Source organism: Vombatus ursinus, unplaced genomic scaffold, assembly GCF_900497805.2.
Source record: "Vombatus ursinus unplaced genomic scaffold, bare-nosed wombat genome assembly UNPS02006779.1, whole genome shotgun sequence".
In the NCBI taxonomy this organism is placed as follows: Eukaryota; Metazoa; Chordata; class Mammalia; order Diprotodontia; family Vombatidae; genus Vombatus; species Vombatus ursinus.
Window position 1 is genome coordinate 18,967,811 of NW_020946557.1, and position 27,205 is coordinate 18,995,015.

At 37.6% G+C, this 27,205-nt stretch overlaps 1 protein-coding gene across 1 annotated transcript in view; it reads left to right on the forward strand.

Annotated features, from left to right (window-relative positions):
- RSPO3 (R-spondin 3) overlaps positions 1–27,205 on the forward strand; it is a 55,256-nt gene that overhangs the window by 14,494 nt on the left and 13,557 nt on the right. The gene's annotated exons all lie outside the window — the stretch shown is intronic.

Sequence of the window (27,205 nt, forward strand, 5' to 3'; positions counted from 1 at the left end):
CAATCATGCAGACAGTCTGAGGATCAGACAGTCAGAGGCTGTTGTCCTAAGAGATGTGATGGGGATAAAGAGCAGTTTAAAATATAAAGCTATAATATAGGAGTCCATTATGTATTAAAAGAACATTGCTTATCCTCATGGCATTTCCTAGCACAAACACTCAAACTGATAGAGATAGTCTCAGCCACAGAGACCAAATAGGAGAAAGGAGGGGAGAAAGAGCAAAGTACACATAGTAGGGCATGATAGTGGATTTAATGAATGTGTGTTTCATTAGAAAAAAATGAGCTTGGGGTAGGGGAGTGGATGACATGGGATTGCAATTTAATGAGACAAAGGGAGAGTGGAAGGAAAGGGACAATTGTGGACATGAAATATGAACATATTTCAGCAATTACTATAAAGCCTATAAATAATATCTATTATTAAATTTTTATTTAAAGAATAAATCTTTAAATCTTTATTTAAGGAAAACCAGTATTTTTCATTTTGTCTTATCCAAGAGAATAGTAACGTGCTACAGATATTCCCTTCAAAGAGATGCCAGGACTTCCCAAAGAAAAGGATATTCATTCCATTTTATGTGTTCTACAATTTCTAACTTACTAACTACTGAGAATGAGGAAAACTAGTAAAAATCATAGTTTTAACTGTAAAGTTATTTCAGAGAATAGTTTGAGGGTAGGTTGTTTCTCATGGCTTCTATCTTTTCTTGCTTCATTCTTTATTTACTCTTCCTTGGATGCTTATCTTCTTGACCCAGTCTTTTATTTTATTTTATTTAGTCCTTGAATGATTTTCAATGCCTCCTCACCAACAAGCAAAAGCTCCCTATAAAGGTCAAACCTAATGCTCAGCTAACTGAGAAGGCCCCATTTTAGGATTCGGGGCCCCAGTGAATTACAATAAGACAAAATCCCAGGAGCCCAATTGCCAAAAAGTAATTAGGTTGGGGGAAACACAGACTCAGCTCCTGGGAGGAGAGACTGGTCACAGCAGGCTGAAGCCACTGCCCTGCTTTTGCCAGACTTAGTTGTTTCCCCTTTAGGATTGGATAAAATCATCTAAGCTACATAGCACAGGAAGTCCATCAGAAAACAATGGCTTTTCCACCAATTTTTTTCCTCCATGCCTTATTCAATCAGGGCATATAACACATGCATATAGGCCACCAATACGTGCTTAGTTCCTTTCATTTCTATCTTGTAAACTACCTTGTCTGCGTCTATTAGTGGAAGCACGCACGCGCGCGCACACACACACACACACACACACACACACACGCAGAGTGCCCATGATGTCATTGTTGCCCTTGCTTTTCCTCTCTTCCTAAACAAATGAAAAGCACTTGAGGAATTCAGTCTCATTTCTCTGTAAAAGAAGTATCAGGGGAGGAGAAGGGAGGGGAGGAACCTCATGTAAGCATCCCTAGATGAAACCAATGGTAACTATCTCTAACATTTGGAAATAAGAATCTAGTTATACAATAGAGTAGTAATTCTGAAAAGACAATCTAAACTAGGAATGTGCATTTTTTGTTTGAAACAAGAGACACTATTTAGAAATACAGGACATTATTAGTCTACCAAAATGCAAGTGGTACCCGTTGTCAAAAATCAAATGGAATCTTAATCCAAAAGAAATAGAACAAAAAACTTATTAGAACCTTCCTGTGGCTCAGATATTAATTTAAAGCATTAGTATACCCAATTTTCATATGTTTGTATATATCTTTAAAACTGTTTTCTAGTAGTACAAAGGTTTTTTTTGCTTAAAACTACTGAAAGTTCACAGTGAATATTCAGAAAAGACTTGGTGTGAGCATTCTGTTTTTTGCCTTTAAATGTCAGAGAGCTGTACCAATTTATCCAAGAGTTTATATCCTGAGTGCTTCCAAGGTGAATGTAGCACATCTTTCTATTCAGGTAAACCCATGTTCAGACCATTGGCTCTGTATAACCATTCAGTGGATAATTTCATGTTTTCAAATACTCACATTGAAAATCAGTCAGATCTCTTGTTCTCTGGCCAATCTTTATTGGTTACTGGCAGTCTCCAGATAGCATTCTGAAAAACAAGCCCTGCCATAGTGCACACACACTGGATACTTAATAATCCTAATTACCCACAGTAAAGATGTGGTAGATGCTGCATGACTGATTCCATTGAACAACATATTTATCTTTCTTCTACTATGAATTTAGTCTCTTGTTAATGGGATAACCTCAAGATACTGGGAGCTTAAAGTTTTGGAAACACATAATAGACTCCATATTTGTAGTACATAGTTCCTGTCACCATAATGATGCAAAAGGGGCAGGTATGGTAATCAGCCATGTATTTTATTGGACAGCCAACTTCATGAGGACCCCCCCCCCCATGCACAGTTGCCTGGCCACCTATTTGCTCAATGCAATACATACATATGTACCAGGCACTGTAATAAATGTACAAATACAAATAAAAAGAAAGACACATCCCTTTCCTCAAGTAGCTTACATTCTAATGGGAGAAGACAACACAGAGAACTTAAACCCTTCATTTCAGATAGCAAAAGGAGATTGCTAATCAGATGAGCTGCTAACCATTTCCAGAGGCAGCCACCATCTTCAGCTCCCCACATATATACCCCCATTGACATTCCAATGCTTCATAATAAACCTTTTGCCTCTACAGTTAATGTATTCCTCATGCTGTAAATGGAGACTTTACAACCCCAGAAAGCTTAATATAATGGTTTATGGCTTAACTACCTAATTCATATGATCTGGAGAAGGAGTACCTAGGGTTAGTGCTAAAGAATATTCTGTAGCTTTAAACTGTTAATATTTTCCAGTGCGATATATTTATTCCCCCATCCCTTGTCCTATTCAGCTTGCTGTTCACCCCACTCCACCCCCAAACCCAGAGGCCACTAATAAGATGAGCTGAACAGCCTCCTTTTAGAGGCTCCCAAAGCAAAAACAAACATGCAGACAGCAGAGTTAATTTATAAAATACTGAAGCATTTATCTTGGCAGCGGTGCCTCAGGAGCTAAGATTTTGCCTCTCCCTCTCCGGCTCTTACAAGCTTGGTCTCTCAGAGACTCCCAGAAGGAACAAGTCCTTTCCTTATCCTTACTAGCAAAGGGGCCAGTGGCTCAGATCAAATTCTTAGCCTCCTCAGACTTTTGGTGCTTTTGCTTGCATTGTGTACCATGTTTTTACAGAGTCTCAGTAACACAAACAATCCCCATTGCTTTCAAAATCTGAAGCAATGGAGAATCATGTTTACAAGAGCAATAAAATTAAAGTGGCTCCTCAACTATTTTAAACTGATAGCTCTATAGCACTGAAATATCTTTTTCTTCATGCAAGCTCCTCATCTTCAAGCCCACAGACTTCCTAAAAGCACATCCCTAAGAATCTCCCTCTCCTTCCCCTTTCATTTATTTCCTTTCCTCCTCTATTCCTCCCATTTCTTCACTTCTTTCTTACTTGCCTTTTCCTTCTCCTTCTTCCTATACCCTTTTCTTCTTCTCCCTCTCCTCTGCTCCTTCTCCTCCTTTTCTCCTTCTTGTCTTCCTCTACCTCTCTTCTTCTTCTTCCTCTTCTCTTCTTGCTCTTCCTCTTCCCCTTCTTCTTCTTCTTCTTCCTCTTCTTCTTCTCTTTTTCCTCTCTTCCCTCTCCCCACTTTTTCTCACCTCCTCCTCTCCCTCTCTCTTCCTCCTCTGACTCTCCTTTTTTTCCTCTTCTCCCTCTCCTCCTTTCCCTCTCTTCCCTCTCCCTGTCTTTCTCCACCTCCAGCCCAAGTCAATCCCCTTCCTCCTGGGAGGAGGCCAGTAATTTGCAGGATTCATTCTGACAACTGCTCTGATGTAAATATTTAGAAAAATCCTTTCCATTAGAGATTAAACAAAGTGTAAGTAACTGTTCTTAAATGATGGATCTTATTAATGTTTGCGCCAGCAGGCCCTGTGCTATCTGACTCAGAGAATCCTGCCTTGATTCCTGCGGAAGGAATAAGGAGGGACAGCATCAAATAGGGCATTCGGGTACACTGTGATCTGAACTGCAGAATGGTAGCATAAAGAGTCACTATAGACACTCCACATTAGACACACAGGCTGGAAAATAATGGTCAAATGAATTCATTTCCATTGGAAACACTCAAAGGTTATCATTGGTGTCCTACTGATTTAGAAAGTGAACCATCCAATGATCTCTCTTACCCCCATGCCAATTCAGAAAACAGTTCTCAGCCCCTCGTCTATGTTCTCACCAAATGAGTCACAGCTCTAGGATCATGTTGAATGAAAGCTTTGGTTCATATATTATTATCTATGAAATCATAAAAGGAATAAAAGCTGAGCTCTAATGCTTATATCAAATATCATATATTCAAAGAGTATTAGTATCCTAAGCCCATCACTCTAACAGGGGTTAGGGGAGCTCACAAGTAATATTCTAATCAGTTCTGTATAGTTTGCAGGGTTTGGAGTGCTTATGGTATAGGGAATTGCATGACCATGTAATTAAAGGCATCAATGTGATCATTACCTGGAATTCAAATTGATTTTTTTTAAGAGGGGAGGGGGATTCACAGGCATAGGAACAACCCAGAGACAGGCACAATTCTAGAGAACACAAGAAAGTTCCCTTTACATTCCTAGAAGTATAAAGTCAACCACAGTCCAAGACCACAGATAATCATCTGATGGAAATCTAGTCGGTACAATTCATGTGTAAAATGAGGGGTTGTACTAGATGATCCCCAAGATCCCTTCCAGCTGTTAAATTTGGTGGCACCTACTAGTACTTGAAATTTTTAAAGTATAACCTATAAAATAATTAAATGTATCACTTTTCCCCTCTCTGTAGATTTTTTGGCTAAAACTGTGGGTTCATAAGGGCACTAGGGACTAGAATAAGAAGCTTTGATCTAGTCTCTCTTTTGAAAACTCATAATCACTCTCTTCATCTAGCTCCGCATTTTTGCTTTCACAACAGAGATCTCCCAAGACAGAGATTTCTACAATGTTGTTCCATAACAAGCAGTGAAATCCTGACAGAAAGAGACCATACAAGTACTGTTCAGAAAATAGCAGCAATCATATTTTAATGATACATAGTTTGGACTTCACACAGATTTACATAGACCTTAGATGACCTCCCTATGTTGTTGTGGTGGTGTTCATTGTTATTCCAACAATGCACTGTGTGTGTATGTGTGTGTGTGTGTGTGTGTGTGTGTGTGTGTGTTTAAATTTAAGAAATCAGAAACAAAAACTAGAAGGGCTTTATGAAGGAGGGAAAAAATAAACTTGAATAGAATTGAATTGAGTAGAATCATACCTCTAACTTGTTTTGAACTAACCTTCCTCTTCCTGGAAACTATTAGGCAATGTGGTATAATCAGAAAAAGCCCTACACTAGGAAGTAAGAATTGCATTCCAAACACCCTTTCTATTTCTTTACTAGTGGCATTACTTTATCATTGTAATCTCTATGGTTCTCAATTACTTTATCTGTAAAATGGGAATAATACTGTTTTATTTGCCTTTATTTATTGGGGACAGGAGCAAGTGATGTATTAAAGTTCCTTTCAGATCTGTGACTCCTATTTTTGCTCCCTTCAGACAGGACCCTCAGCACTAGATTCCTGCTTTGAATAACAACGTCAAGAATGTTAGAGCTGGTATTTCAGGCCAAATTTTCATGATTCCCCACAGAGCTCTGTACAAGTTCCTTAGACCATTACCCTCTTTAAGCAATAAGGTCTGGAGTATGGAAAAACATAAAAAGGAAAAAAAAAGGAACTTGGTCCCAGTGGAAAGTACAATGCCCTAGAAATCAGAGGATCACAGCACAAAGGTAATCCCAACTGGGCTTCAACATTTCTGTAACAAATTTTTATCTATTTTCATTCAGTTTAGTGTGATGAAGTAGGATTGATAAAGGTAATAGTGGGTTTGAGTAACTGATCAGAAGACCCAGGATTTATTTATCATTATCATTAAGTATGTTTTAAATTCTGTACTAGGTGTAATACAAAGTAATAATCTTTGGTAGATTATGCTTCAAGGTAAACTAAGAGTAATTTTGAATTTTGAAAACTACTAAAAATTCAAATTTACTAGGGAAAAATAGTCGAAATTAGTCAGGAGTTGAATTTGGGAATGTCTGAAAGAATACAATTTCATTATACTAAGGTATATATAATACCTTGAGTTATGATGACATTGTCACCAAGTAGAAGTCTTTTAAAAGAATGGAAATTATTATTAATAATAACTAGCATTTAGATTTACAAAATTCATTACAAATATTAACTCATTTGATCCTCATAATAAACCTGGGAGATAGGTGCTATTATCATCCCCATTTTACATTTGAGGAAAATGAGGCAGATAGTGGTTAAGTCACTTGCCCAGAATCACACATTTAGTAAGTACCTGAGGTTGGATTTGGACTCAGGTCTTTCTAACTATGAGTTCAGAGCTCTATATACTGTGTTATCTAGCTGTCTAGAAATTTATTATCATTATTATTGATGTTAATGATAATAGCTTACATTTTTAGAGCTTTAAAGTTTGCAAAATACTTACATAGATTAATTTCATCTTTACCACAAACCTATGAGGTAGGTGCTATTATTACCTTCCCCCCACACACACAATTTATGTATTAAAAAAAACGAGTCCCAGAGAAATTAAGTTGTTCACCCAGAGTCACACAGCCTCTTACAGATCCAGCTCTTTTTGATTCCCTGCTCAGCATTCTGTCTACTATATCATGCTGTCTCTGAAACAGTTGGTTCTCCTGACAATTTCATTTGTAATATGCTCACTTAGGAAACTACTGTTTATTACAACCAATGCAAAATTCAAGTTGGACCCTGGATATATAACAAAACTTTGAATTAGGTATACAGTAGATAGAGCACTGGGCCTAGAGTCAGGAACACCTGAGTTCAAATCTGAGCTCAGATACTTACTAGCTGTGTGACCCCAGGCAAGTCCCTTGACCTCTGTTTACCTCAGTTTCTTCATGTGTAAAATAGAGATCATAATAGTAACTGCTTCTCGGGGTTGTTGTGATGATCAAGTGCTTAATACAGTGCCTGGAAAATAGAACGTGCTATATAAATGTTAGTTATTATCATTATTTTTTTATGAAGTATGGAGCTCTAACAATATAAATATATATTTTAGCAACATATTTTACAGTGATTAAGAAATTACATTTGGAAGAGAGTTTAAAGTTGTAAATTACATTTGGGAGAGAGCTTAAAGTGTTATAAATTTACCAATAAAATACAACTCAGAAGTTTTTCACCTGAACTGTATGAAAACAAAGCCTAATGGTAATGGAAGTTAAGGAATAGGTGACAACTGAACCTAAATGCATACCCAGTTTTCTCCTTGGAAAACTGAAAAAGCCTAAGGGGACAAAGCAGGAATGTGAGCTTCAGATAACAGACAAGGCTGACATTTATTAGCTCTCCTGGTATCTTCCTGTCTTAAAACATATGACAAATGAATTGCAATCATCATTGAGCACAAGGTTTGTGACAATCGCAGGAAGTAAGCTATACATACCATCAACGTAGTTAGCATTGTTAGGTTAAGCTTGTAATGGAGCAATATTTTTTGGTATTGTTCATTTCTATGTTCAACATGCTGACTGTAATTTCTGCAGTAGAATATTAACATTAGCTTATTAATTGAAATTCATTTTGGAAATTCCCTAAAACTGTATTTTTTCCAAATAGTACATAATTTGCCATCCTTCCAAAGCATTTCTCAAACCTTGTATCATAACAGCCTTGACTGCTCCATCAGAAGCAATGTGGTGCAAATGAAAGAATGTTGGGGGAAAAAAAGGAAGAAAAATAATTTTGAACTTGGAGTCAAAGAACCTGGGTTTCATTCCTGGCTCTGGCATTTACTACCTGTGTGACCTAAGATTAATCACTTACTTCTCTAGGCCTTAGTTTCTTCATATTTAAAATAAAAATGTTGGACTAGATGACCTCTAAGTTTCCTTGACTCTAAAGCCATGATTTATAAGAAGCCCAATATGATCTTCTCAAACATGCCAGCAAGTCATTTCAAAGTGGGTGTCTTATGCAAGTAACCTAAAAGATAATTAGGGGCTTTCCTCAGCAATAGTTAATTCCTTTAAAGGATGTAGTCCCCCTCAAATTCAGAGACTTGGAAAGTGCTTTCGCTTAATCCTTTCCTATAGAAATAGTCTGTGGGATCATTAATCAAAGACTCAATCAGTATGTCCAAAACTGTATGCATTCCTACTTTATGATGTCTCTAGGTAGAGACATCATAGGGATTGAGCTTGTGATTTCATTATATAAGGACCTACCTTGCAAATGAGGCAACTCCCTCTACCAGTGAAGATAGGCACCTTCTTGCCAGAGCATAGAAAGGTTAAGTGATTTGCCTAGTGTCACACAGACAGTATTGTGAGAGGTGGGGCCTAAATTCATGTCTTCCTGGTCTTGAGGCTAGCTCTGTATCCTGCTATTGGGCGCCATGATGTCCCTCTACATTCTAACTTACAGACCTATGTTGTTTTTCAGCCATTCAATCATGTCCGACTCTTTGTGACTCTGTGGACCGTAGCACGCCAATACTGTCCATAGGGTTTTCTTGGCAAAGATAAGGAAATGATTTTCCATTTACTTCTCCAGTGGATTAAGGCAAACAGAAGTTAAGTGATTTGCCCAGTGTCAAACAGCTAGTAAGTCTCTGAGACCTGATTTGAACTCAGGTCCTCTTCACTCAAGGTCTAGTACTCTATCCACTGAGCCACTTAGCTACCTGTTATGGTTGGTGGTGGTCGTCCTTTGTTCTCAAAGAAGACTAAAATTATATCAATATGCTAGAGTCAAGTTACAGTGTGTCCCACTGTGGCTGATCAGACCAATAGGATCATTAAACAACAACAACAACAAAAATTTCCTAGATTACAAAAGATAAAGTTCTACCCACACTCCTCCCCAAATGACTATAATTTAAAAGAGTCTACCAGAATGTGGACATGTGGAAGAAAGTATTTCTTCTATGCGCAGCAAACTTTTCCATTTTGCTATTTTTTCTAATTTATATTTGAAATTTTGATATGTGAAAGAAAGGAGATATTAAATTTAAGATGCCTCTCCTTGATGTGGACAGCTGGATGGCTAAGTGGACAGAGCACTAGGCTTGTGATCAGGAAGACTCATCTTCATGAGTTCAAATCTGGCCTCAGGTACTTATGAGCTGTGTGATCCTGGGCAAGTCACTTAGCCCTGTTTGCCTCCGTTTCTCATCTTTAAAATGAGCTGAAGAAGGACATGGCAAACCACTACAGTATTTTTGCAAAGAAAACCCCAAACAGGGTCATGAAAAGTCAGACAGGACTGAAATGACTGAACAATCTCCTTGATGAAAAGGGAAATGTTAGATGCTAGTTTTAAAAGGGGAGATGAAATCCAAAAAGGGAAAGGATGACTACTTCATTACTTTATTTGAGGGAGGAAAATATTGAACATACGGACTGAAACAGACAAACTTTCTTTATGGGATCTCAGTAGAATGAGAAAGTAGGAAGCAGGAGGCAGCAAATAGAAGCAGTCCATTCTTCAGGGCCTCCATACCTTTCCTACCCCCTAACAATAATTACCCTGAATTTGAACATTCTCCACTAATAATGAAGGCTATCTCTGAACTGAGAATAGAGTATAGAAGTTGTAATTGAATATAGTAGCTGCTAGAAATTGAACATATGGTCCAAATCCAAGTAGTTTGACAGCATTTCACCAGGAGTTACCACTAAAGTTGGATAAATCTGAAAATCTTGGGGTATGCATACCCCAAGGTAAAAGAGACATATCTCTCACTGACAGAATCTCCTTCTATAGCATCCCTGATCATTCTAGCTTTTGCTTTAAGGCCTTCAATGAGGGCTGGCTGCTGCCTAATGAGGCAGCTCATTACAATTTTAGACCCTTCTGATTGTTAGGCTGATTGTTAATTGTGTTAATTGTTAATTGGTTGCGATTCTGATTGTTAAATCTGCCTCTCTGGGACTTCCAACCATTGCTCCTCATTTTGCTCCCTAAAACTAAGCAGAACAAATTTAACCCCTCCTTTGCTGGACAGATCTTTAAATACTTAGAGACTGATAACATGTCATCCCTCAAATCTTCTCCTCACCAGGCTAAATATCTTGAGGTCTTTCACCATTTAGTCTATCCTCCTCTGAATAGTCTAATTTATCAAGCCTTCATTAAGTGCCTAACATATGACAGGCATCATACTAGGCCCTGGTGGTACAAATATATTTTTTTTCAAAAAAATAGTTCCTACTATCCAAGAAGTTAAAGTCTACTGGGGTGGGAAGGAGAGGTGTATACAACGTGTGTAAAAATAAGTAAATACAAAATATATACAATATAAATACCAAGATATTTGAGGGGTCACTAACCACTAGGAGAATCAGACATGGGGGAAAAGAGCCTATACAATAACAGGAGATAACAGCGTCAGGTACAGAGAACAGTAAGTAGGCCAGTTTATCTGGAACATAGAATATGTGAGGAAGAGTGTCAAGTGTAATCAGCCTACGAAGATATTCTTGAGCTAGAGTGTGAAGGGCTTTAAAATCAAATTGAAATGGTTTGTATTTTATCTTAGAGGAACCACTGACACTCCTTGAGAAGATGTGTAACTTGGTCAGACTAGTGCTGTAGGAATATCAGTTTTGTAGCTTGCAGGAAGATGGATTGAATTTCAGGGAGACCAATTAAAAGGCTACTGGAAAAATCCAGGAAAGAGATGAAAAAGGCCTGAGTTACAGTGGTTGTGGTGTGAGTGGAAAGAGGGGGACTGATAAAAGAGATTCTGTGAAGGTATAATCAATGAGAAAACTGGTCAATGTCCTTGTTCAAATGTGGTACATAGAACTGGCCACAATACTCAGATGTGATATGGCCATTGAAGAATGCAGAAGGATTTCTTACTTCCCTAATCTAGGATGTGAATCAGCCTCTATTAAAGTAGCCTTTCTTCAATATTGACTTTGGAGGGCTATTTGCTTTTAAAGCAAGAGAGAGGCATCTATACCCCAAAGGTCAGATTCAGCCTCCAGGGCTGTAACAGTGGTCTTCAAGGCTGCTAGAGCCCAGATAAGTTCACAGAATCAAAGAATTTCAGAAATACAAGAACTATCAGAAACCACATAATTCCATATTTACAAGCCCCTTTATATTTACTCAAACAGTGTTTTGTTTTGTCTTTTTTTTTAAACTAGGGAATAGGTATAAGTGCAATCTGTTTGCACTGAGGTTTCTGCCATCAGATATGGCACATTAAAATCTCGTGTAACATAAAGATGGATGCTTGCTTGTAATGCCACAATGGAGAGTTTAAGAAAAACAGTGCAATCAATGAAAGAAAATGCCTGTGACATGAGTAGTTTTTGAATCATAAATAATTTTATGAATGCAAAAAAAAAACTAGCTCATTTTCTGTTTGTGGTGATTTGTAATAATCCCTGCCTTTAAAAGGGACTTTCTCAGTCATGTGAATGCTCATAATTAATCCAGCTGTTATATGAGCACCATTAGAGCTGTCTCATGCAAAATGCTATTAATACCACCCACTAAGTCCTCAACAAGTCCAGACTCTCTTTACAAAATCTAGATATACTTTTTCCCCTTTCCCAACCAATCTGTCCTCCTTTCACCTCTCCTTGGGAGAATGCCTCCTTGAAGAAGGGGTAATTTTGCCTCACCAACAGTCTAACATATGCAATTCTAACCCACCTCATATAGGTCACCCATCACAAACAGGCCCAAGTCACTGCCCCCTGACTCCTGGCTTTTTTATTATTAAAAGTGCATGTTGTTATAATGTCAGTAGCAGAAGCAATGAGATGATATCAGCATTGGCACATCACAGAAAAATCCTTATTTATCTATCTTGATTCTATTGAAAAAAGATAGGTTTTAATTAGTTCATTTTGAACAACAAAATGCTGAATCAAGATACAGAGAAAAGGTTACAAGAAAATAGAAAAGCATAGTTGTTATTCAAAGTAATAGCAATAAATAAATAAATTTAATAAAAACCAAATCTCATCTAACTGGTGTCTCGTCAAAACACCATAGCCTCATAGATTCTTTGATATCATTGATATAGTCATTTTTAGGTGAACAATTTGTGTATATGTCATGATCATGGGGGTGGGGATTGCATCACTTGCATCACTAAAACAGACCAGAAAAGAATAAGAAGCACTTTCTGAAAGACTTAAGGAGTGTTTTATTCCGTTCCAGTTTTATTCCAATTTATTTAAGTAAACAAATAAAGCAATAAATTATCATTTGAACCTCGACTATTTTATATTTAAATATTCAGTAAGATATAAAGAAAGCATATATGCAAGACATGTAACTATTCCCCTTTCTTCTTCCCAATCATGGCTCTTGCAAATCCTCATATCCTAAGCAGCATCCTTGACAAAATGTCAAATGAAAACTTTTAAAAATAGTTGCTGCCTTTGCCAGGTCAAGACAGTCTTAAACCATTGGTAGCAGCTGGAAAGAGGGGGACGAAATCCAAAAGAGATTCTCTCCATTAAACAGAATATATTTTGCATATTTTTTGTTTTCTTGTGAGAATAGAACCTCAAATGGGTTTGCTTTTTGAAATGTTTGAATATGATGATCAAGAAAAGAATATATACATAAAGCATAAGATGCTTGGTCAATTCTAAGACCCATTCGTTTACACTTGGATAAGTGAATGAAGGTATCTATGCCATTCTTTTCTTCTCAGGGTCATTGATGTAGAATAAAATGCATGATCTCCACAGGGCATCTAAGTATCAAGAAACTTATCCCTTATTTGGCTGTTCATTTCTAGGCCTGGTTCTGTCCCAGAGACAGACAAAGCACAGCCCCTCACCCTAGCAATCCAACAAAAGATTAGTAGTCAAATGTTTGTCATATCTGAGATTTTAAGAATACTGTAGCTACTATGATCTGCTGAGTTTGATTTTAGTGGACTACCCATCTAATTGCTGGTTAATGTTAAATCTCTTTTACTGCTGTGGTTTCATTTTAAAGTATTGATAGAATAAAAATATTAGGCTCCCTTCAGCAGATTATTATTGAGTAAGAAAAAAATGTTCCAAGCTCTCAAAAAATTTTCTCATTTAAAACAGCATGTTCTACCACAGAATAATGGTAGACTACCAAACCAGCCATGGAATAAAATACTCCTTAGGTCTGCCAGACAGTGATTCTTAAATCTTTTCTGGTCTATTTCAGTGAGGCAACAGACACAGTCCCCACCCTTAGGATCATGACAAACACACAAGTCCCTCACTTAAATGAATATAATGATATCAAAGAATCTATGAGGCTAGGGTGTTTTGATGAGATGCCAATTAGGTGCGATTTAGTTTTTATTAAATCACATGTCAATTTTTATATATGCCCAAACCCAAAGAATAGATGTCCTTAAAAGCATTAATACTATAAGGAACTAGCCCACAGACCACCTGGAGAACCCTCACTGACCACTAGCAGTCCCTGAAACACACTTTGAGAACCACAGGACTAGGATAGCATTTAGAAAATTATACCTCTTGGGTATGAACTGGTGCCTTGGAGGTTTGAAAGAGTTGATGCAATGTGATGAACAAGTCTGATAATTGATACAAAATTCTGACATGAGTTTGGTTATCTACACTGTGCCAAACTTTCTATGACATTCTTTCTGTCTAATTGCACAGCCCTAACCAGAGTCAGCTCTACCTCTGAAGCCTGGACAGACTGCCTAACTTTTGGATAAGTTCAGAACAAACAGAAGCACAAAAAGAGAAACTCCATACCCCAACACTATTCTGAATATGTGACACACAGCCTGAAGGGGACTGAAAAGTAGCTTAAACCTTGAATGTCAGATTTGAGTTTTAAAGTGAGCAATGCCAAACATTCTAAAAGAGCCATGAAAATATTTTCTAACTTTAAGCTACCATAACACCACCCTAATTAAAAAAAAAAACCTTTTGAAACAATGGAGTCCTCAGTTACAATAGAACTGGGCTATGATAAGATGACTAATATTAAAACTAGTTGCATTGCTTTATCTCAAACTTAGTAGAGGACAAAATGTAAACTACACATGAACATTTTTAAAGTTTCATTTTGAAGAATTGATGGCTACAATTAAATATCCCTGTATTATGTGTCATTTAGGTGTAATTCCCTCATCAAATATTTACAAACTGACATGTAATTGTCACATATGTACCTGCTTTCAATGAAATATTTATAAACCTTCACATTTTGGTTCATTGCTTCATAGGTAACATAAAAATATTTTCTATTTCACATGCATAACCTAAAGTAATCAATGTACAAAAGATGAGCTAATAATATGGAATAACTATAATGAATAGAGAACTGGGCCTGGGATCAGGAAGATCTGAGTTCAAATCCAGCCTCAAGTATTTGCTAGCTGTGTGACCCTGTGCAAGTTACTTAACTCCAGTTGCCTCAGTTCCCTTAACTGTAAAATGAGTATAATAATCACACATACCAAACAGTGTTGTTGTGAGGATCAAATGAGATATTTGTAAACTACTTAGCACAATGCCTGGCATATAGTAAGTGCTTAATAAATGCTTATTCCCTTCCCCTTCTCTGATATGTAGAAAAGGCAGATACAAATGGGAAGAAAATACAGATACAGAAGAAGGGCTGATTTTGTGAAGCTCATATATATTGCCTCGACACTCTCTAAATTGTCCTCTAAGAACAGCCACGTAGCTAGAAGAAGGACAGGAATGTGGCAGGAATGGAAATGACATTGTGTGGATCAAAGCACATTTTGTAGATTGAAAGTAATTTCTGTGGAACATATGAGCCCACTTTTAAAGCTAGCTAAATGAAACCTATGCTTTGTTTTTTCATATGTAAAGGAAAACTTCCCAAACATTTAGAGCTATATATATATATATATATATATATATATATATATATATATATATATATATATATATATATACATATATTTGGCAGTTGGGGTTAAGTGACTTGCCCAGGGTCACGCAGCTAGTAAGTGTCAAGTGTTTGGTCTGAGACCGGATTTGAACTCAGGTCCTCCTGACTTCAAGGCCAGTGCTCTATCCACTGTGCCACCTACCTGCCCCTCGATATATTCTTGAGGGTATTTTTGTTCAGGTCCAGATTGGACTAGAGGGCCAATGAGATTCTTTCTACCTCACCTCCTGTGACCCCTGACACTTCTGTTGAAGTACAACGGCTAATTTTCTAAATCTGCGATATAGACTCATGGGTAATATTTTGAAAATGTGATGCAACTGGTCCCTAGCCTCAAATGAATGTCTGAGAGGTACCAGCACCTTGCTTTGATGACAATTCAAAAAAGAAACATGCAATTCACACAGCACTTCCGTCTTTGAGCTTTAGGAAGGAATAAATTAAAGCAGGTCATTGAAATTTACTTAATCACAAAATATAACATTTCTAATGCAGTCTGTTTTGTGTGTTCATAAGCATTTAAGATTTGAGTTAAGTAATCTATTTTTTGATTGAGTTAAATAATCTAAGTAATATTTCTTTGTCTACCAAGCACTTTGTAATCACTTATTAAAAAAGTCTTTGGGCTCTGATTAATTCATCAGAGGAGAAGAGGTACAGTAATTCTTTCTGTCTTACTAGAGATTCCATTTGGGAATTTTCACATTAGTAACTTGTCACACGTAGAAAGACATTAATTTATAAAGGGGTAAGAGAATTAAATTTCAGCAATGATAGACATGGAAAACAATTTACTCTGGGAACACTGACCAAATGACAGTCCAAACATTTGCAAGATTGGATATCAGTTGTGTATTAATATGTACTTTTTTCACGTACTTAACCTTAATTAAAAATTATATTCTCTTTTAAAATACTTCTTTTTAAAATTTCTAAATATATTAAAAAGGATATAACACATGCAAATGCATATACAGTTAACCCTTCCACATTGCAGGGGTTAGGGACATGGTGCTCCCACGATCTGAAAAATCTGCATAAAATTTTTTGGCCCTTCCTTCATACCAGAAAACAAGTATGATTTTTTTTCTTTTTGTTTAATTTGGTGTTTACGGTACCTTACTATAAAATTTGAGTTAAGTATTTAGTCATAGCCTCTGTGTCATTTGCTGATCTTCTCATGCCATCTGCAGCTTCTGCAAAACTCCCAAAAAATTCACATTTAATTTCTTAATGTCGACCCACAACATATCGAAACCTCGATGAGGAAACTTGCCATGTGAAAGGGATAACTGTATTTTCACATGCCCATGTATTTAATAGATTCCTATTCTCATTTTTCATGAGTCAAAATTATTTGGGTGATCATGTTCAACCAGCCCTTTTTTTTAAGTTGAGGAAAATGAAGCACAGAGGAGTTGTGATTTGCTCAAGTTGGCCCAATTAATAAGTAGCAAAGCCAAGTCTAGAATCCAACTGTAAGACTGGTGCAGTGTTCCTTCTCTTTCCCTCATCCTTTCTTTCTCCACTGTTGAGCCATAGTTTACTTATATAAAAGAGACCTGGATTCTAATCTTTGTTTAAGAAGTACTTTTCTAAGGAGTAGGTTGATCACATAACTTCTTTGTGTCTGTGTTCCCTCCATCTATAAAATGAGGATAATATCATTTGTCCTTGTCTACCTTCAGAGTCGCTGTGAAGATAAAATGAAATATTGTCACAGAGATGAGTGCTTTGAAAGAAAAAAATTCTGCTTTCCTGATAATAAGTCATTACTCACAACCAAGTTATTTCTACTTTAGAATATACTTCAGAACTTCCTCAAGGAAAAGAAAACTTCATCAGAGGTTAAACTTTGCATTTCTAGGAATTCTCTCCACAAGTATACACCCATTCTCTGTTGTGTGATCACACAATTGTTTGTTTGTTACCTTGAAACCATTCTCTAGTTTGCCCTTAGATATCACCTTAGATAGACAAGAATCTACGAGTAGAAACAGAAGTCGAGTCCAACACATATGTGAAAAAGATATGCGACGCTTATCAAGTTGTCATACAGCCTCCAGTGAAAGGGGGCCCATCACCGATGAAGGCAGCTCATTCAACTTTTAGATAGCTCCAATTGATGGAAAATTTCTCTTTATATGAAGCCTAAATTTGTCTGTTCACATCTTCTATCCAGTCTCATAGTTTTTCTGCTTCTACATAATAGAATTTTAAATACTTGAAGAGAAGTATCATGTTCTCTTCCCTACACACCTACTCACCCCCTGCCACTTTGGTTTTCTCTTCTCTACACTAAGCATCCCTAATTCCTTCAAGCTATCATGACATCATCAAGAATATGTCTTGCTAAATTAACCTAGTTTGTTTTTTGACAGGATTACTATAGCAGTAGATTGAGGCAGAACTGTAGATAGAGCTTGCCTAGATTTGTTTCTAAAGCATTTGACAAAATCTCTTAAACTATTTTCGTGGAATAGTTGGAGAGATATGGAATAGATAATAATCATACAGATTTGGAGATGGTAAAATGGCTGGGCCCTAAAAGTAGTCATATTTAGTAGTTTTATTTCAACTTGGAAAAGAGGTCTCTAGCAGAATATCTATGGTACTTGTGCTTGGCCCTGTGCTATTTAACATTTTTATCAGTGACTGGATAAAAGCATAGATAGCATTCTTATCAAATTTATAAATGACACAAAACTAATCTCTAATACATTCAATAACAGGATCCCTAAAGATCTCAACAGGCTATAGATCTTTGGGCCATATTTTATAAAAGTTAATAGAGGTAAGTGTAAAGTTTTATGCTTGGGTTCAACAAATCTGTTTTGCAATTACAAGATATAAAAGGAAACAAACGTTTATTAAGAACCTACCAGCTGCTAGGCACTTAGTAAGTATTCCCTCACTTGAGCCTCACAATAACCAGGGTAATAGGTGCTATTACTATCATTATCATTATTATTATTATTATTATTATTATACCCATTTTACTATTGATGAAATTGAGGCAGACATAAGTTAATTGCCTTGCCCAGTATTACATATTCTGAGTCCCAATTTGAACTCACATCTTCCTGATGCCAGACCCAGAACTATATCCACTGTAGAACCTCTCTACCTTGGTAACTAGGGAAGAGAATGGTGGGACAGAGGGACATTGCTAGATAACAGTTCTTCAGAAAAAGATCCCAGAGTATTAGTCGCTTTTAAGCTGAAGATAAGTCCGAATGTGTTAATGACAGCTGAAAATTACAATGTTAGTCCTTTGAGAAATGCATAGTGTCCATGATCAAGGAGGTAAGAGCTCTGCTGCCCTCTTTTTAGACCACATATGGAGGATGGTGTTCAGGTCTAGGTACCACAATGCAGGAAGCACACAGATAAGCTTAAGAACCTCTAAAGAAGGGTAATTAGGATGGTGAGGGGATTGGAGAGCATGCCATGGAAGGTTCAATTGAAGAAACTAGCCTAGAGCTGAGAAAATTTAGGATAGCTCTGATACCTACACTCATAATTATATAGGCTGTCATGTGAGAAAGAGATTAACTCTATACTGTTTGAACTTAATGGCAGAAATAGAAGCAATGGGTGGAAGTTGACAAGAGACAGAGTTATGCCTGATGCAAGGAAATACTTTCTAACAATTAGAGCTATCCCAAAGTGGAGGAGGCTGCCTGGAGAGGCAGTGGTTTTGTCCTCATTGAAGATCATTGAGAAAAGTCTGGAAGATCACTTGGGCATATTATAGAGGTGTTTCTTCTTCAAGTGTGGCTACGACTTGAATGGCATCTGAGGACCCTTTGTAGTTGTTGTTGTTCAGTCATGTCCAATTTTATGTATCTCATAAACTTTTCTCCATGAGACTTTCTTGGCAAAGCCATTGGACTGGTTTGCCATTTCCTTCTGCAGTGTGCCCCAATTTTACAGATGAGAAACTGAGACAAATAGGGTTAAAGTGACCTGCCCAGGGTCACTCAGCTAGTGTCTGGGACCAGATTTGAACTCAGATCTTCCTGACTCCAAGCCCACTACTGTATTCACTGTACCAACTAGCTGCCCCTCTAAGGACACTTACAGCTCTCAGATGCTGTGATTCTGTGAAGGAATGTATTCTTAAAAGTTAAAGAACTATACAAATACAAAGTACAATATTAGTGCTGTTAAGAGAGAAATCCTGTAGAACTATTTTCTCCCATAGAACAAACAACCTCACTAAATTCTGTTTTTGTTTTTATTTGTTGTTGTTGTTGTTGTTTTTTGGCAAGGCATTTGGGTTTAAATGACTTGCTCAGGATCACACAGCTAGTAAGAGTCAAGTGTCTGAGGTTGGATTTGAATTCACATCCACCTGACTCCAGGGCCTCTGCTCTACTAAATTCCTCCTGTGGTTGCTTGCGCCACAACAGTGGTTCTTGAAGACTATGCCAGCAGAATACAAACTATAGCAGATCCTATCAAGACATAAAACTTTATGTATAGGCCAATAGATGGGATATCTGCCATTCAATGACCGGCCTACCTTAAATTGGTAAGAGCCATTATCAAGCAGGTCATACAGTGATTATTTAGCTTCAATGGCTCTCAGACAGAGCCCACAAAGTTGTACAGGGGTGGCACTCTGTGTTGAGGGTGGGAAGAGGGGGTTGGATGTGCCCATGCAGACAAAATCATAGGGCGGGGAAGTATTAAAGTAACAGCCATAGCATTTTAGAGCAAAGGGCCTTCAGCAATCATCTGGGCCAGCTGTTTCCTGTGGTTTGTGATTTAAAAAAAAATAAAATAAAATAAAGCAGAAAGTCTGGCCTCAAAGGAAAGTGTGGGAAATGTAGAATGTCTAGTTGTGTAATACTAAGCCTAATCTGAGTGATCCTTGCACAGCCTGCAAGTGAGCAAGTATGATACACAACTATGACCTCTAAGATCACAAAACCAAGGGCTCGTAGAACCTTAATGTAGCAAAGGACCTTAAAAGGTCATTCAATCTATTCTCCTGCTTCTGGGTCAGGACTGCCTATGAACAATTCCAGATGAGTAAGAATCTCATCATTTTACCAACAATAATAATTCTCTCAATAATCCATTGCAATGCCCTATTTAAAAAATCCTAGAATATAGTTTGGTTGAGATTTAGTAAATTAATATCCCCCATACATTTCCATAGTCTATAATCATTAGCATTTTAAAAAAATTTGCACTAATACGAACAAACTTGAGAGAAACAAGATAGGATGAGTATGTGGAACTATATATGACTATATATGAGAAAATATGCATATAGACAAAGGGTCTGGGACTAGATCTGTGATTTAACTGGTACAAGGAATTCCCTGGTGAAACGCCATCCTTGTAGGTGAGCACTTTCTCTGCAAACTAAGGCCTTAAAAAGTAGCTTATAAGCCTGAGATCTAAGTGACTTGACCAGAGTCCCACAGGCAACATGTGTCCAACAGAACTTGAACTCATGTCTTACTGGATCCAAGGCCATTATTCTATGTATTATGTGTATTGTGCACTTACTCTCTGAAGCTGCCTTTCCTTTTAATTTGAATCAAAATTATGATTTTTTTTCTTTTGGCAAGGCAATTGGGGTTAAGTGACTTGACCAGAGTCACACAGCTAGTAAGTGTCAAGAGTCTTCCTGACTCCAGGGCTGGTGATCTATCCATTGTGCCACCTAGCTGCTGCAAAGTTCTGATTTAGAGAAGTCATTGTGAGGGTTAGGATTTGAACCCAGGTCATCTTGGCTTGAAGGTCATCTCTATATACACTATACTGTGTTTTGTCTCAATGATATACTTATCTGTGCTTAAATATATATATGTGTGTGTGTGTGTGTGTATGTTCATGTGAGAGAAAAGCCTCCAACATGTTGAATAGATCTTTTGTGGAAAAGTTATAGAAGAAGATGAATAAATTACACAGGATAGGAAGTCATGGATGGGTTGCAGTGTTCACCATGTAAGGGATACCCACGTCATTGAGACCATGGAATTGTTGAAATATACACTTTTGTACGTGTATATATGTGTATTATTCAGTTGTTTCAGTCATGTGCAACTCTTCATGACCACATTTGGGGTTTTCTTGGTAGAGATATCAGAGTGTTTGCCGTTTCCTTCTCCAGCTCATTTTACAGATGAGGAAACTGAGGCAAACAGGGTTAAATAACTTGTCCAGGGTCACACAGCTATTGTCTCAGGCCATATTTGAACTCAGGAAGAGGAATCTTCCAGCCTCCAGGCTTAATGCTGTATTCACTGTGATACCCAGCCACCCTACATGTAACATTTGTGTGTTCATGTATGTATATGTGTATACACATGTATACATACTATATACACATGTGTGTGTGCATATATAAACACACATATACATACATACATATTTCTATCTAGATATAGAATGGCATGGTGAATCTATTCTAGAAGATGGATGTTGGAGTCAAGAAGACCTGGGTTTAAGTTTTACTTCTGACACATAATAATCATATGTTTTTGGGCAATTCATTTAACCTTTCAGTGACCCAGGCAATTCTTTAGGACTTTAAGTTGCAGAATAGTTGCTGATGTGCATAGGTAGAAGAAGTTTCCTTGCTGGAAATTCTCTACATTGATGGAACCATAGGTCCAGGCAAATATATAATTTATACACACCTCTATTTCTATCAGCTGAACGTCTTTAGGCAAAATGGGATTAGAAGATATATAACGAGCTGATGTCTCCAATGAGTATTATATGTTGATATGTTGAACAGATTTCTCCCTGGTTGAATTCTCTAACTTTTAATTTAAAAAAATTTAAGAAATGTCATGGAAAATGTCATGTTTAAGCTCTGTACATGTGAACCCGTGATTAGTTATAAGGTTGATAATACTAGAGTTCAATTATTATAACTGGAAAATCTTATTGGATACTTCACTCTATAAGGTTATAATGTGGCCAGGGCACATCAGAAGTAGTTTGTTCACTTCTAGGCATCGCATTTTAGGAAGGACTCTGTTAAACCAAAGAGCATCTAGAAAGAGGCAATCAGGATGGGCCTGGAGTTCATGCCCAATAAGGATTAGTTAAAGGAACCAGAGATATTTAGCCAAAGGAGATTTGAGTGATGAGGGATACGATTGCTGTATTCAAGTATGTCGTGCAGTCATGTGGGTGAAGGGGCAGACTTTTTCTTCTGGGCCCCAGAGAACAAAACCTAGAAGTAATACATGGGAACTGAAAAGAGGCAAAGCAAGTCTTGGTGTTAGGATAAACTTTCTAACAATCGGAGGGATCACAAAGTAGAATAGGATCCCTTAGCAGGTAGTGGGTTTCCCTTCCCTGGGGGGGGAGGTCATCAAGTTAAGTCTGGATAATTGCTCGTCAGGTTTATCATAGGGGAGTTGTTGTTCAGGTATGAGTTGGACTTGGCCTATGAGATCCCTTCCAAATATGAGATTCCATGAAATCATTGACCTCTCTTACTTCAGATAATGAGACCCACCTTAACACAGCTGGCTGGCAGCAGAGCTGGGACCAAAACTCAGGGGTTCTAATTCCCAGTTCAGTGATTTTCTTAATACACTATATGCACTTCATGGGCTGCCTCTTCACTATCTCTGAAGTCTTTTAAGTCTGTGGTTCTGTCATGAAAAATAATGCCGTTACTCAACAAGCAATATTCACTTCCAGTTCTCTCGGAGCCTTAGATGTCTAAACATCCTATACTCTTAAGATTGCCATCCCATCTCATTCCATCCTTCCCAACAATGCAGCATCCACTTTGGGTCTCAGTTTCTTCCACTATAAAAATGAGGATAATGGAAGAGGGGAAAGAGAATGATCATTTATATTGCACCTACTATATGCAAAGCACCATGCTAAGTACTTTACAAATATCACCTCATTTGATCCTCACAACAACCCACTTATTATTAACCTTGTTTTACTGTTGAGGAAACTGGGGCAAATGGTTTAAGTGATTTGTCCAGGGTCACATAGCCAGAAAGTATCTAGCCTCAGATTTGAACCTAGGTTTCCCTGACTCCAGGCCTAGTGCTCTATCTACCACACCACCTAGCTGCCTGCTATATTATACTAGATAATTGCTAAGACCTTTCCAGTTTCAAAATTCTATGAATTTATGTACAGGAAAAAGACTTCCTTTCTTCCCCTTTATCCTGCCTGATTCAAAAAGAAAGGAAGAAAGAAAGAAAGAAAGAAAGAAAGAAAGAAAGAAAGAAAGAAAGAAAGAAAGAAAGAAAAAGATTTCCTCAGTTTATTTACAAAACTTCTTGGAATGAGAATGAGCTGCTTGTGGTTCCTGTGGCTTTTTCAGGGTTTTTTTTTTTCTCCAAGCAGAGGATGCTGGTCAACTGAATGACCTCTCTACATCTAAACCATGCTCCCTTGTGATCACACTGTTCAGTCTCATTGGTTCTATTCCTCAGTAAGTCTAGCAGGATTTGTATCCATGGTAAAAGGCTCTCTAAGTCACCAGAATTATTTGAAAAGACAGACAGTTCTATTAAGGGTGAAGTGTTCAGCCATGAGTAACCGTCTGGCATTGAAACCATTGTCATTGACACCAACATAAGATAGTAATGATGAGGAGCCTCTTTATACTAGATACTCTATTACTATGAAAGACAACACTACCCTCCCAGTCCCTCAGATTCACAACTGAGATGTAATCCTCAACTCCTCCTTATCACTCACCCTCCATGTCCAAGCCGTTGCCAAGGCCTATAGATTTCACCTTTGCAACATTTCTGGAATATGTCCCCTTCTCTCTTCTCACACTACCAGCACTCTAGTACAGGTCCTCATCACCTCATGCCTGGATTATTGCAATAATAACCCATTGATGGTGGGTCTGCCTGCCTCAGATATCTCCCCCCTCCAATCCATCTTCCATTAAGCCACCAAAATGATTTTTGGCACAGGTACAATCATGTCACACACACACACACACACACACACACACACACACACACACACACACCCCTTACTAAATAAACCTTGGCACCTCCAGGATCAAATACAAAATGCTCTGTTTGGCTTTCAAAGTCCTTCATAATCTAACCCCCCCCCCACTTTTCCAGTCTTCAAACAAATGAGTAAGTCAATGAATGAATAAAAGAAAACATTTACTATACGTCAGGCACTATGCTGAGTACTGGGAATAGAAATAGTGAGACTGTTGCTACCCTCAAGGACCCTACAGTCTAATAAGGGAAATAACAAATATAGGGGAATGGAAGTCAAAGAATGCAGTTTTTATCTGAGAAGTCAAAAGAATGGTGAATTAACATGTAGGGTCAATGGTATGCCCTTTTTGGAAGGAATAATAGTATTGATTTGATTACTGTGCTTAGAGCAAGAACTTGGGGGAGGAGACTTTACTGCCTGTGACAGAGCAGGGGTGATTGACTGGATAAGAGATGAAGCAGGGTACAGTCTGGGGCTGGTTACATGTATAATAGGCCTGGTATGTTTGTACTCATTGAACCAGATAGCTCAGTTCCTGGGTAGGAGTTCCAGAATTGATTGGATTATACACAAAACCTATGCTTTACAAAGATGAAGAATTTTTCCTTTGGAATTCCAGACAAGTGTATGCAAGAATTGGCATTATATTTTAATGGATACAACACTGGGGAAAAGAAACCACTTAAGATAACAGAAGATAACCGAGACAGGAAATAACTTTTAGATTCAACCAATTCAACCTTCCATTTCCCCCCACACACAGAGACACACAGACCCCCCATATACATAAAACTATATAGGACAATGGTCAATGTCAAGCTAATAGCTGTAGGGAAATCTGAAAATGTTGAAGATGTCAAATGGACATTAACAGTCTGAAATCAATGCATCTAAAAGTGTGCTTGTTCAGGTCAGCTGACCATCATTTTTCAGCTTGGAACCTGGATGGCATCAGCCTTTTAGTTTCCTGGATGGTCTGGGATAACTTTGCCTTTTTCCTTTTGAGGAACTGGCTGAGCCCTCTTGGATGCATAACCTTCACTTGAGGGGATGAGAAGACATAGAATGAAAGGGAAGAGCCACAAAGCACACTGTCCTGTAGGACACAAACTCATACAATTCAAGGTAGATTATTATAAATTCCTACATATGCTTTATGTTGGAAAAAAGGGAGGTAAATGCCACATTTTGCTCTCAACATAAGGTTGTAATTGAGAGATTAAACACATGCCCTGGTGAATGTTCCAAGAAAAGCAACAGGGTGGGCAAGAAAAAGCCATCTCTTTAGGACAATTTTGCATTGGATTCAAATAATCAGCTGCCCTGGCACAATAGAACCTAATTGAAAGGAAATAGGGTCAGAACTTATTGCCTATACTAAACCTAAAATCTTATGCACTGCATTGACTAAGCCTAGAAAATTAAAGTCAAATTCTTTAATCAATTTATTAACAAATGCAATTACTATTTACCAGGCACTGTGATAAACACTGAGGATACAAATACAAAAGCAAAAATTCTTTTCCCCAAGTAGGTAACATAATAAGTGTTGGGGGAGACGAGAGAGGAAGGAGGAAGAGAGGGATGCCATACATATTTATAAGTATATGCAGATCACATACAGAGCAGATTTAAGGTAATGGGAGGAGTAGGGGAACAGTAACAGCTAAAGGGATTAGGAAAGGCCTCCAACAAAGGGTAGCACTTAAGATACCTTGAAAGAAGAATAGGGATTCCAGGTGGTTCAGGTGAGGAGGGAGAGTATTCCAGGCACAGAGGACTGCCACTGCAAAGACAGAGATGGGAGATGGGTCACTATGTGTGAGAACACCCAGAGTCATTATGGCTTGATCTTAGAGTGGGTAGTTGGAGAGTAGGGGTGGGTAAAAAGGTTGGCAAGTTAGGATGGGGCTAGGTTGTGAAGAGTTAAAAGGTCAAGCAGGAGTTTATATTTGATTCTAGAGGTGACAGGGGCCTACTGGATTATTAAAGAGAGGAAGGGAAGGGGGAAACATGCACTTTAAGAAAAACACTTTGAACCCATATACACAAAAATATTTATAGCAGTTCTTTTTGTGGGAGCAAAGAATGGGAAATTAAGGGGATGCCCATCAATTGGGGGATGACTAAACAAGTTGTCACATATAATTGTGATGGAATACAATTGTGTTATAAGAAAGGACAAGGGGGGAGGGGTGATAGATTCAGAAAAACCTGGGAAGACCTACATGAACTGAAAAACCTTCGAAGATCTATATGACCCAAAGTGAAGAGAGCAGAATCAGAAGATCATTGTATATAATAACAGCACTACTGTAATGATGATCAACTGTGAAAGACAATATAATGATCCAAGACAATTCCAAAGAACTCATAATGAAAAGCTGTATCCACCTCCAGACAGAGAACTGATGAATTCTGGGTGCAAATTGAAGTATTATTTTTTCCACTTTCTTAATTTTTCTTGCTTTTTTATTTTGCAACATAACTAATATGGAAATATGTTTTGCATGATTTCACATGCTTGCCTTCTCAATAGGTTGGGAATGGAATTGTAGAAAGGGAAAGAATTTGGAACTCAAAAAAAATTTAATGATGTTAAAACAAAATAAACAAAACAAAATATAAATTAAAAAAAAAGAAAACCACTTTGGCAGTGGTATAGAGTAGGGGTGTCAAACTATAATAGAAATAGGGATCACTCGGCTACACATAAGGATCCCTGTGGACACACATTAACTTAGAAAGCCAAAAATTAACATTATCTATGTTTTGTTGTATTTTTATTTATTTTGTTAAATATTTCTCAGTTGGATTTTAATCTGGTTCAGCAAACACCTAGCGTATTGCACGCTGCATGGGCCCTCAGGCAGTGCTTAACACTGCTGTTATAGAGGATAAATTGGAGTAGAAAGAGGCTTTTGAGACTAGATATATTAGACCAATGGAAGACAGTAGTCCAGGTAAGAGGTGATGAGGGTCTGAACTACACCGGAGGCTGTTTAAGTGGAGAGGAAGAGACATATGTAAGAAATGTTGTAGAGGTAGAAATGAAAAGTGGATACATGGGTTAGTGAGAATGAAGGAGTAAGGATCCTGGACATTGATTTTGTGAATCCTGAGTGACTGAAAGTATGGTGATGTATCACCTACCAGCTAAATTATAAA